The sequence below is a fragment of the Panthera uncia genome, chromosome B1, assembly GCF_023721935.1.
Source record: "Panthera uncia isolate 11264 chromosome B1, Puncia_PCG_1.0, whole genome shotgun sequence".
NCBI classification, from domain to species: domain Eukaryota; kingdom Metazoa; phylum Chordata; class Mammalia; order Carnivora; family Felidae; genus Panthera; species Panthera uncia.
In genome coordinates, this window is record NC_064811.1 from 139,530,334 (window position 1) to 139,543,144 (window position 12,811).

At 38.7% G+C, this 12,811-nt stretch overlaps 1 long non-coding RNA gene across 1 annotated transcript; it reads right to left on the reverse strand.

The window, feature by feature from the left end:
* Window positions 1-3,786: 3,786 nt before the first annotated feature.
* Window positions 3,787-12,477, reverse strand: LOC125923184 (uncharacterized). Its single transcript, XR_007457929.1, has 5 exons — window positions 12,433-12,477; window positions 11,652-11,699; window positions 6,088-7,027; window positions 5,305-5,468; window positions 3,787-4,851 (listed from the first exon to the last, which is right to left on the reverse strand). It is a non-coding gene; the product is annotated as an uncharacterized LOC125923184 (long non-coding RNA).
* Between the last annotated feature and the right edge of the window lie 334 nt (window positions 12,478-12,811).

Below are 12,811 nucleotides of genomic sequence, written 5' to 3' on the forward strand. Positions count from 1 at the left end.
TATCAACAGTTTAACAACTGAATGGCAAAATTCCTGAAAACTTAACAAAGCTGTATAAGCCAGTTCCAGCACACTGTTTATAACATAACACTGAGTGTCAAAATAAAAATGTGTGAAGGCTATATCATTTTCAAATCCCTTCATTTGGAAGCCTTGCTGAAATTTTTATAATAAACTTTTTTGAAATATAGGTGAATCTTCAGTCCTATGTGCACCCTGAACCCCTACTTTATTTACAGAGGCCTTGTCTTTTTCTTCTGTGATCATTCCCCAAATTACATATACCTAAAAATTACCAATGGAACTTTGAAAAAGCTTAGATTTTAGGGCCCCACGTCATATTTAGTAAATGAGAATCCCCAGTGATGTGGTCCATCTATATTTATTTTAGCACGTACCACAAATGACCCGGAGGCAGGCGGCCCAGTGCTCCTGCTGCACTGGGAAATACTGGCCTATAGGGTCAAAATAAGGAAAATAGGAATCAAGATAGAAATCTTCTCTCTTTTAATGTAACATAATTAGAAAGCCTTAATGGACCTGGCTATGTGTTTCGTTTACTAGAGAGCTTGGGGACATAGCTGGCTATGTGTTTCTTTTACTAGAAAGTTGTGAGACTATTTTCTTCTGTATTAAATGAATAATTAATTCCTGGAGTTAAGTTTTTTAATTTTGTTAATGTTAATTTATATTTTGAGAGAGAGAGACTGAGCATGAGCAGGGGAGGGGCAGAGAGAGACACAGAATCTGAAGTAGGTTCCAGGCTCTGAGCTGTCAGCACAGAGCCCGTCACGGGGCATGAACTCACAGATTGTAAGATCATTAACCGACCGAGCCACCCAGGTGCCCCATTCCTGAGTTAAGTTTTGAAGCAACCTTTTATTATGGACGGGGCAACAAGATAGGCCATTTTCTGGGATGACTTTAGAAAGGAATGGTAGTGCCTGAGATTTTGACCAGAAGCCAAGGAATGTCCCTTGGAAGCATCGCAGCTCCTGAAAATTCTGTTTCTGCACCTTACCCTGGAACCCCTATTCTTGTCCCCCATCAGCCTTTGTGGTTTTTCCCCACAGTGCACAACCAACCAAAGTGGGTAAGAATGAAATGAAATTTGAAAGTGTTGTCTAAAAGTTAAAGGCTGTATTTTACATATAAAGAGAACAAAGCATTATTTTAAATCCAATCTGATATACAAGAACAGCAGCAAATGTCCCTCCCTAGATGTGTATTTGTGAGTCCCACACTCAGCATTCTCTGGGACCCATAATGTGATTACCTGCTTGATAAGAGCAGGGCTGTTCTACGGGAAGTCAGTTCTAAAGATGATTAGCCATGAGGTTCTTGGGGTCTCTTTTCCATGGCTGCATAGAATCTTAGTCCTGTAACTAGATGTGCAGAACTAATCCTGAGCTGGCCTGCATTTCACTGGGTCTCAGAACCCCATCTTGGTATGCACCAGTCATCTGACACCTTAGTTGTGTGCTCTTAGCATTGTCTGTGTCTATGGATGATAGTGACTCCGTCACATTTACTATAAGTAGAAGAGAAATGTATCAAACCTCAAAGGAGAACACTACTCTCCCTGACTCCCACTTTCCCACCACTGACCTCCGGTGCCGGTGCCTGGAATAGGTTTTTCAGTAAATGGTTCCATTAATTAATCCAAGTACAGGACCAAAGATGGTCTGAGTCCTTTGTGAGGGTGTATGTAATTGCCCCTCACTACTCAGAGTAGCAGATAGCCTGAGAGGACAGGGGCCCGACAGTTGGATGGGGCTTTCCACTTGAACTTCCTTTGTTGCTCTCAGGAGGCCCTTGGAATATAAAGTGCTTACTCATAATCATTATAGGAGGTTATATTCTCGTTCTGGGCATATTAAAGCATTGTGTGAAGAATTACTATTAGACATTTCCTGCTGAGACATTCCCAGGTGCTAGAGAAGTTGACTGCTTGCTATGAGAAAACATATTACTCATTTTAATAAGTACAGTGTCTTTTGTCTTAATAGCTAAATTCCTAATTGAATGTTATAAACAGATATAAAAGTACAGCAAATAATATAACATCCATTATGCTTAGAGATACAATAAAATATTACAGATTTAATGGAAGACTGTATTGCTCTTCCTGGTCCCATTCATTCACCTTTTACCCTTTCTAGAAGGGGCCTCTCTCTTAAGGGTTGGTTTGTTTCTTCCTTATGCATGATTTTATATTTTCACTATATGCATACATATACGTAAATAATATGACATGATGAGTGTTTTGAAACTTTATGTATGTGGAAGAATATTGTATATATCTCAGTCTGCATTTTTTCCATGACATTGTTGGAAATATTTATATACTTAGTATATAGTTTTATATAGTGCAATTTTATTTATTTTTCTTTTTTCACCAGAGGTATAATATACTTCAGTGTATTTGTTTATTTTAGCCTTTTTCCTAGTCTTTTACAATTGCAAGGACTTATAAAATGAGCATTTTTGTATAGGCCTCCTTGTGCATATGAGTGCAAAATTTTCTAGGTTTCATACCTAGAAATGAAATTGCTAGGTCAAAGATCATCCTTATCCAATCAACTTTACCGTGTGTTCAAGATCATCCAACGTGTTACCTTCTAAAAGTTTTAAAGTTCACTGGGCACATTTTTATTTTTAATCAATCTAAAATTAATTTTCTATGTTGTGTGAGGCAGGGATCACTATTTTGTTCAACATGGAAAACCATTTGTCCTAGAAAGATGTATTGATTTTTATCTTTTCCACACTGGATTTTATCCAACTTCTGTAATATACCATTATCCACATTTCTGGGTTCTCTATTCTGTTTAACTCATCATCATCCACTTCTGTACCAATTCCAGAGAATCTTAATTATTCTAGTTATATAATAAATTTTAATAGCTGATCAGAAACTTCTTCAAAATATCTTAGTTATTCTTGAACATTTATTATTTTATATGATTTTTTTTAGCACCTTCTGAAGTTTTGCACATATTCCTCTTAGGATTTTTATCAGATTTGCATTGAATTATAGATTGATTTTAGAAGAATCATTACCTTATGACACTGGAATTTCTTACCTATGTAGGACTACTTTTATATCTTTCAACTTTATTTTATTATATCTTGCACAGTAGATTTTTGGATTTATTTTTGTGTATTTGAAGGTTATTTTGTTATTGTCATTATTTTCCCCCATTACCAGAATTTATTTTACTGTTCGGTACTCGATAGGCCCTTTTCAATCTGAGTCCTATGCACTTAGATAACCTAGAAAAATTTGTGTATTATTTTTTATTTTATTGTCTTGGTTCTATCATTCTGAAGTTTCTTTAAACAGACATTGAACTTTTGTTAGTTTTCCGTGTCCCTTAGTTCTTCAAGTTCTTTGTCTTTTTGCTCTGTATTTTACAAAAAGTTACCTAAAATTATCTTCTAGATTATAAATCTACTCTTCAGGGATGTTTATTCTAAAATTTGTCTTGTGTACTGAATATTTCAATTTCAGTAATCATATATTTAATTTCTAAGAACTCCCTGCTGATTGCTTTTTTTTAAATTAGCAGACTTTTCTTCTTTTATGAAGTAAATATTATTTTGTATCCCTGTGGGTGCTTTTACATACTTTAAAGTTCTCTCTATTCTCTGTATTCTTTTCTTTTCTTCAGGATCAGGTATACAGTGTGTTGATCTTTGTTTTTTCCTTTGTTTTTTTTTTTTTTTCTCAAAAATATGTTGTCTTTTATTGTCTACATTTTTGCATGAAGGACTAGGCTAATTGGGATAGGTAGTGAGCATGAATTTTGTCAACTGTTTGGGATGTATAATGGGACCAAACAGTACTCCACCCAATTTCCAGAATAAAAAGGTCCACACCGTACAGCATCTCATGTACTTTCCTCCTGGGCCTACTTGTTTTGCCTTTTTTTCCCCATCTGTGATTGCTCTTGAGATCTGGAGCGCCTCTGTCTAAACACACAGACCTCTGTAGCAACCCGAGCTTTTATTGCAGTTCGGCCATGCAGTAGCCGTACGACCCTGGGCAGGCCACCTGATGTCTCTGTTTTTCATTGAAATGGAGAAAGTAGCAGGATCAACCTTGTAGGGTTATTGTGCATAATAAATGAGTCAATACACATAAGCTGCTTAGAACAGGGCCTGGCACATAGTAGGCACTTTATTAGCATTAGTAGTTCTTGTTATTTATGTTTTTATTTCAGTGATGACATAAATTGGTATTTATGTTATCTAAATGCTGACATAAATTAGGCCCCATTATTCTTAAAAGAGAACCCCCCTAAGATTACCTACTTGATTTCGAGAACAATTCTCAGGTATTAGCCTCCGTATACACAGTGCTGCACAGCTTAGTGAAAGAGTGGAGAGGGACAATAGAGGCAAAGCTCTTAGGCAACTGTTTTAATTTTTCACTTTGAAGTATCCGAAACCTCTCTCACTTTTCTTCTGTGTGGTGGTTTGACTCCTGCTTCTCCATTCTTAGTCTCCCTCAAGCCTCTCCACTTGCTGTTAATCTTTCAAGAGCTCCTCAGATTTTCTGACTTACTTATTCCGTGCTTCCTCATTTCTTAATGAAATGGTAGATTTATCCTTTGTTAGAAGTCTTCACCTCTTCTCAAGAATTGTGTTGTGGGAAGTGAGATAGAAAATTCCATTTCTTCCACAGCCTTGACCCCAATGCTCTCTTTAGGATTTTGCAACAAGAAAACCGCGAGCGACCTCGGTGGGAGCCTGTTTCACGAAGTGACGGAAGGAACGAGGGTTTGGAGGCTGAAGGGTGAGGAGTGGATGCAGCCAGAGGCCGCAGCGGCAAGTACGGACAAGTGCCTGTACAATAAAACAACATTTCCAAATTAGATAACGGCACTCGAGGTGAGGTGTAGCTATGATAGATGTATTCGAAGTATCATTTACTATTTCTGAGGGACCGAGAGCATGCAATGCAGCACGTGTTCCCTGACTGTGGCAAAGGAGCACTCACGGGGCTCGAGAGGCTGGAGGCTCTGGGTCCAGCAGCTGTTCAAACACAGACTTGTTAAGTCGCTTTGGGTGAATTACTTAGCCTTGTCTCTAGAATATTATTTCCTGTCCCCTGCCCACCTCATCGTTGCTCTGTGAGGATTCATAAGCAAGGCACTTGAGGTTTTTTGGCTTCTATATACATATGGTCTGCCAAGGTTATACACTGATAGAGCTATAATTACACATCTACCCTCTGAGAATACATTCTCTAAGGCCAGTGTTTTTGAGAGATTCATGGCCCACCTACGTTCAAATTACCTGGGTTTTGCTGTTGAAGAGATTCCTGAGCCAGAGCCCAAACCTACTGAATCAGAATTTCTACGGATGGGTCTGATAATCAGCATTTTTTCAGTTTTTTCGTTGAGTCTTACCCAGGCTGAGATGGGAGGACCAGTGCGGTAGGCCAGGGGGGCTCTCCACGCCTGCCAACAAAAGAGCTGGTTAATGTTCCTGTCAAGTTACATTTATTTTTATGTCAAAGGACAACCAGCGTTTAAAATAGGAAACTGATTTTTAAATCGGCATAATTAGGATACTCTTAAATGACAGCAACTAAACTTTTGGGGGGGGGGTGGAATTGGCTTGCTCTGTCACATACACTTATGGATGATAATGTCAAAGTGTGGGAGACTGTCCTCCATTTCTTTCGCCTTCATTTTGGAATGTGTTGCTACCACATTGAATACAATTTTCGAGGCAAAATGTGACAGCTTGAGAAGTCATTCGAGTCTTCTTTTTCTCTTGGTTCTCCTCTGTAGGGGGGACTGGGTAAGAAGGAACTTGGGTCTCCAGGCCCTTCCCATCTATCACTGTAGGCAAATGATAGAAAAGGGGGAAACCACTCTGGCCAAACAAAACTTGTCTAAGAGGCCCAGCCCCAGAAACCTCGTCAGGAACTGCCAACAGTTCTAATGAGACTCTGTGGTTTAAAGAGCCTGGGGACTGGAACCATATGGACACACGGAGGAAATCCTGTTAACTACCACCAGGTCAGTCATTTGACCTAGGGCTCTTTATTGTGAGAGAGGTGCTTTGCCTTACCCCTCCGCTGCTGCTGTGGCCCACGGAGCCTGGAGTCAGTGTGGACCCTGCACCCTCCAGGGCAAGGAGAAGTACCGGAAGCTCCTACATCCTCCACTTCCTCTTTTGTGCCCCTGTCCCCTCACTGATGCGCGAGAACAGTCCAACCACCTGACCCACACTGTGAAGATCCTTGAGTCTTACCTTAAAGGAAAAGCAAGCAGTCGAGTGTCCTTATGCTTTGGTGAATAGTTTCTCTGTCATTTACTTCACAGTTTTGATTCTAACACAATCGATTCCACTATATCAAACGTCTTAACAGAACAAAACAAAAAAACCCTCTTTTTTTTTTTTTAACAAAATGAGAAATTTCTTTGAAATGATTACATTAAATTTATTGTTTGTATGCTTTTGAACCCTTCATGGAATTTTCATTCCAGTAACTGTCATATGGAAATTTTCTTTCACTAGAAGGATTAATAGTCCTTTAGCTTCCTGTCAGGATCTTACAAATATGCTAATGAGATCATGGGTATTTTAACAGTCAGCATTCAGTCCTGAACCGGAAGCGGAACAGTTCCATATATAATTATCATTATAATAGCAAATCATTACCACATATATCGAGCCGTGGAACACTATGGGTCTTACTCCTTTGAGGCCTTTCCTATAGATAGATGAGGAAATACCTAAACATGTGGAAAACGTTTCAGTGAGTGATTGCTCTTATAGACAAAAGTCAAGTGCATGTTGTACTCATCTGGGAACTTCTTTATTTGGTCTTTTTCTGAGAACACATCATTGGAACTTCATTAAGTGTGAGCTTCGATTTTGTTTAAGAGTTAGGACTAGTATTATCTCATCAGAGACTTGATTTCAACATTTTCCCAGGAATTCTTCAGCAGTAGTAATGAAGAGAGCAGGTATTTTCATTCAAAGTAAAGTAGAGAATTGAAGAGACCTGGTAATTCAGAAAGAATTGGTTATTTCAGTGCTGAACACTAGCTTGTAATAATTAGCAAAATCTAACATCTGACAAACAAGCACATCTTTGTTTTCATCTTGCAGGGAAGGCAATGAGACCTTAATGAGTCTCTCTGTGTATAAATGCGGTAATTATTCGAGATTTTTTTTTTCCCAGCCCTCACTCTTCTCTTCAACCTTTCAGTCAAGGTTTTGGGTTTCCCACTGTCCATGTAGAATTCTATCAGATAATGGGTAACTGAGAGGGAAAAAGGCACAAACTCACTGAAATTGTCAGGATGCTTGCTAAGTCAGAACATAAATGAGTTTTCACCTATTTTGGTGACAAATTGCATTACATATTTGCCAATAATACTCTCAGCATTTTAAGTCCACAATGATAATATGAATTGTGAGTTCCTTCAATGTACAAACCAAATTATATTTCTCCAATCTTTCCATACAGACATGCTTTCTGCCTGGTGCACAGAAATTACTTCGTAAACGCATGTGAATTAAATGAAGTTTGCCACTTCTGTTTTATAACTCATTCAAAGGCACAACTGCAAAGTTAGATACTGCCAAAGAGAGTGGTTGTGGCCCTTGAAGAATAAGAATTCGAAAGTGAATTTTCCCTTCAATACGATGTTCATGATCTGAGGTCCTGGGGATTAAGGGAACATTGCTTTGGAATGCTTTACAACATGAATAAGGGAACATAGAGGATTAGTAACTCTAAGAATCTATATTCCCCGGGTTGGGGACTGGGAGCCAGTGGGCCAGAGAGGGATGATGCACAGAAAACAGGTGTACTTTTCTTTAACAACAAAATATTTTGGTAATAGAGAAATTTCACATAAAAAATCATCTGGAGTTTTGACTTCCCTTGAATTTTACTAGATTGGGCAACCCTTGACAATAATCCCTTGGAGACGATGAGAAGCAACTCTTGTGTTGCAATCTCTGTTCTCCAGTCTGATATATCCCTATTAATCCATAGTCTTTTACTTTAAGCCTTTAGAAATTTGGGGGTATAATCCCTCCCCCCATTATGGAGGCTTAAAACTTAAAATTAGCCAGGACAAGTTGGAATTTTTTTTTTTTTTGCATTTAAAAACTTTTGCAGAGCACTTGCACTGAATTAAGTTTGTACTTTCTTGGGACCCCCATCAGGAGCCCCATGCTTCTCATGAGGTCACACTAGCATCCCCATTCCCAACGGTGAACTGGAAAATTATTTCCAGGAGCATATAGTAAAATTTTTTTAGGAGCATATAGTAAATGGCTCTGCTGACAATTCATCCCAACATTGTTGGAAAAGGTTCCATCTTCTAATCATTCATAGCTTCAAAGATCTAGTCCATGGTGTCAACTGAGATCATGAGGGATATTGATAAAGCACAGTAGGGTGCTGGATGTCGTTTCTCTTTGTCATCCTGACCCATAACCAAGACTTTTCCTGCCTTCATATATCATATTGGGGTGATTTTTCAAGAGAGGCAAAATTGTTTTTATGTTTAATTGTGGATTTAACATTTTTAGCATTGTGAATGATCGTAAAGATCCACAGAATATGGAATTTGTAATTGTGTTGAGACTACTCTTTGAAGCCTGGTAGTCAGAACATTAATTACTTCACTAGTTAGTGAGTCTTATAGGCCATACATACCTACAATTCCATGTGGCAATGCTATCCCATCTTAATTTTTATGCACATATTTTGGGGTAGCATATATGCAATATCACACTATCGTTGTCTCAAAATAGGAAACTGTCACTCTCAAAGTAACTACGCGATTTAAGTGGACCCTCAGTTTACCTCAAGTGCAGATTCAAAATATTTTTTTCCAGATTTGGGAACTATTTCCAGTAATAAATCATACGGCATGTTGGCAGAAACATTTCTCTAGGCTCTGTCTGTCTTTAATTTTGGATGTTGCTAGTGCACTTACTTCACTCCTTCACAGGCTTGCTTCTCTAAGATCTATGAGGTTAGTAATAATTTTATGCAGAGTCACAATAGCCCTATGCCATTCATCCCAGTAATGTGCATGAGCTGAGAAGTTGGCTTGTCTTACAAATGCTAAGAAAAATGCTTCGTGCCAAACTTCTTAACAGTGGCCTCTTCTCAGAGAATAAATCATTCTATGTTTTCTTTAAGATTCATTGCCAAAGTTTAAATATTTATAACTACAGATGAAGCAGGAACCATGGTTTTGAAGTCCTGAAGCATAAGCTAAAATCTTAAGCTCTGTAATTAATAATAAACTACATGTTTGCACAGATACAACAGGTGTGTGGAAGATCTATGTTACCTATTTGACAAGGAGAAGTGAAAATTAAATGTTTCACGTGCAGGCCTATTTTTCCATTAGCAAGAGGGGGCTATTTTATCAATTTAATCTCATTATATAGAGAGATGTAGGGTGGCAATGATTTAAGGGGGGAAATAAAGAGGCAGGCCAAGAAAAGCAGAAGGGACCAAACCTGAGTGTCAGAGCGGAAATAGTTCAATGGCCTGGTGAATAACCAAGTCCAAGAAGTCACTGAGACAGCCGAGCAAGATGCAAAGTCCAAAGTCCCTGCAAAATGGTTTCCCACTGTGGTGTCCACAGGAATGGAGAGAGCAAGAGCAAACAACTCACTGAAAGAACATATATATGGTGCCCAAAGTGGGACAAACAACTTGAGAAAATTTGTTTTCCCAGCCTCAACTGATTTTTCTCACTCTCTCTGGTTACTGTCAATTCCAATCTAATTTGACGACAGGAATACAGGTGAAGCTAACTGAAAACAACGAGGGGATAGTGAGGACAGGGGTCAGGGGAAAGTCACTGTTCTCCAAGGCCCTTTTCTAACAGTTCCAAGAAGGAAGCACAAACTTAGTGTCATTCTTGAATTTCTCCCTTAGGTCAGGTTTATTTCCAGGGTAGGAGGTAACTTGTTTCTGTGCTTCATGGCCAATAGCCAAGAATCTTTCTTTCACGTATAAAGAAACTTCCGTAAGGCCGCAGAATGGGAATCAGAGAGAAAATGGAGAGTGAAAAAATGTGGAGCCAGAGGCCATTCCTCACCCCTACCTGTCCGGTCCCAAAGTTCCACCCTACTTCCAAAGAACAACTTGCCCTGGGCCCAGATCCCAAAGGACTGCCAACCTCACATAAAGTTAGGCCTTTGGGAAGAATGACTTCCTTCTCTTTCACACAACTCTGGTTATAATCCAATAATCTCTAATGCTCTTCTCATTCTCTTGAAATGTTTAGCTTTCTCTGCTAGCTTCCTCAAACGCAATTTAAGCTCAGAATCTTCATTCTTAAAGGATCCCTGTTGGTCCTTCACAGGAATAGAATTTAGAATGATTTTGGTCTCCTCCATTAACTCAATCCAGATCTGTCATCTGATATTGCCCTGAGAGACTAGTAGAAGTTACATGTGCTGATTTTAACGCTGTATCTGGTCCAAAGCCAGAGTGAATTCCAAAGATTTAAAGCAAATGTCCCTACTTTTCAGGAAGAAATCACTGCCTGCTTAGGGGTTCTTGGCACAGTCTGGTCAGTACTCTACTACCCCCCACTATCTCTTCAGTAAACAGTTGACAATTGGCTAACTTCCTCTGGACTATGATAATGTAGACCAGTGCCGTGTAACAGAAATATAATAATGTGAGGCACAAATGTGAGCCACACATGTAATTTTAAATTTTCTACTAGCACATCTTAAAAAAGTAAAAACAAACAAAAAAACCAAAAAACAAAACAAAACAAAACAAACTAAAAAGCAGATGAAATTAATTTTAATAAGATATTTTATTTAACCTAATACATCTAAAATATTATTACATAATATTTATAATAAATATAAAACTATTAATGAAATATCTTACATTTTTCTTTTGTACTAAGTTTTTGAAATCCATGATATGTTTCATATTTACAGCACATTTCTATTAGGACCCACTATATTCCAAGTGCCTAATAATCCCTGTGGCTAGTGACTACTGTGTTGGACTGAATTGTTCAAGACTTAAATAGAGGGCTTGAGGGTGAGAATTTCCTTCTTCAGATCTACTGAGATTCCTTTGAGCCATATAATTTCTTAAAACAAAATGACTTTCTAAATCCCATACAATTTTTCTTTATGAGTTAAAATATGCATTGCAGATACTTTTTAAAAATGTTTTCTATTTACTGATTTATTTATTTTTAGAAAGAGAGAAAGAGAGAGTGTGCGCACAAGTGTGCAAGCCGGGGTGAAGCAGAGAGAGAGAGAGAGGGAGAGAGAGAATCTCAAGCAGGCTCCATGATGCCAGTGCAGAGACTGATGCATGGCTCCATCCCACAAACGATGAGATTATGATCTGAGCTGAAATCAAGAGGCAGATGCTTAACCAAAATCAAGAGTTGGACGCTTAACCGACTGAGCCACTCAGGTGCCCCAACACTATAGACACTTTTGCACAATTTTCCATTGGTTGTGATTCTGATTGATTCTAATTTTTGCTTTTTGCCAAGTAGGTGACTGTTGTTGCATCTTTACCCTATTCTATCCCCTGTTCCCCTTCCCATGCCTTCTCCCGCACAGAGGTGAATGTTCCACAAATTTAAAGGGCCATACATATTTACCACAATGCTAAGATTTGCTCCACGCGACTCATCAGGTTTTTCCTCAACCTGCAAAACAGAGAGGTGAGAACAGATAAATTGTGTTCTTTCTGTTTTATTGAATGTTGCTATTAGGGTGGTGGGCAGGTGAGTACTGGTTTGGGGCTTGAGCACCAGTTATGCTGTTAACTGGGTGGTGGACAATCTGTATCTACTGACACTTAGAAATAAAATGCTTGCTGAGACCACATGACATGTAGACCAGTCTCCGGTAAGGGTGTCCACTTCCATCCTATGGCTTACTGACGACTGTGGTTTAATTTGCTGCATTTTAGAAGAAGTGGGGTCTACTTCTGAGATGTTTTCCTGAACTTTAGGTCCCAGGTGAATTGCCTTAGCTCTGAGTAGTCAGGCCTTGGAGGTCTGGTAGGCTTCCTGATACCTGTAGGGAAACGTAAGCCTAATAGGAGCAAACAGAAAGCTGTTGTGTGTGCAAATACCCTAACTTTCATCAAACATAGTATAAAAGAAGAACAAAACAGAGGGGATGAATATCACCTGAACTACTATGCTTGTCTCTGGGTAGGAAATGTTTCATTCAAGAGAAATTCACTCTCCTTATGATTCTAACCAGTCAGGAAAGATGAATGTTCCACAAAGAGAGAGCTGAACATTTTCTTCTCTGGTCACAAGAAGGCAGCTCACAGAGTGCCTGGACAAAGTTGACTATTTCCAACAGTGTCTTCCAATGGGACAGAGACAACAGAAAAGGAATCAAAGAAAGACTGTGGGTCAAACTTACTAAAATTCAGCAGATCCGTCTGGAAATGCATTCAGAAGACCTGAAACATTCAAATTAGGAGAGTTAAACTGGCTTTATTTTACATCGAGAAGACAGGTAACATTTGATTAGTCCTTCTTTATTCCCAGAAGATGAAGAGTAATAAAAGCCCAGTATGGGCAGAAAAGAGTCAGAAATTTAGCTGTTAGACTTTCTATACAGTTTCCTCCATTTAGTGCAACTTCTGCAGAGGATTGCCTTATTAGTCTTTTCTTCTGGGTCTAGCCTCATACCTGGCACCTGCTGTGTCCTCAATAAGCATTTGTTGAATTGATAAACAAAACATCCAAATGTCTAAATTTCCAATATGTGTCCTATGAGAATAATGTTGAAGGATACA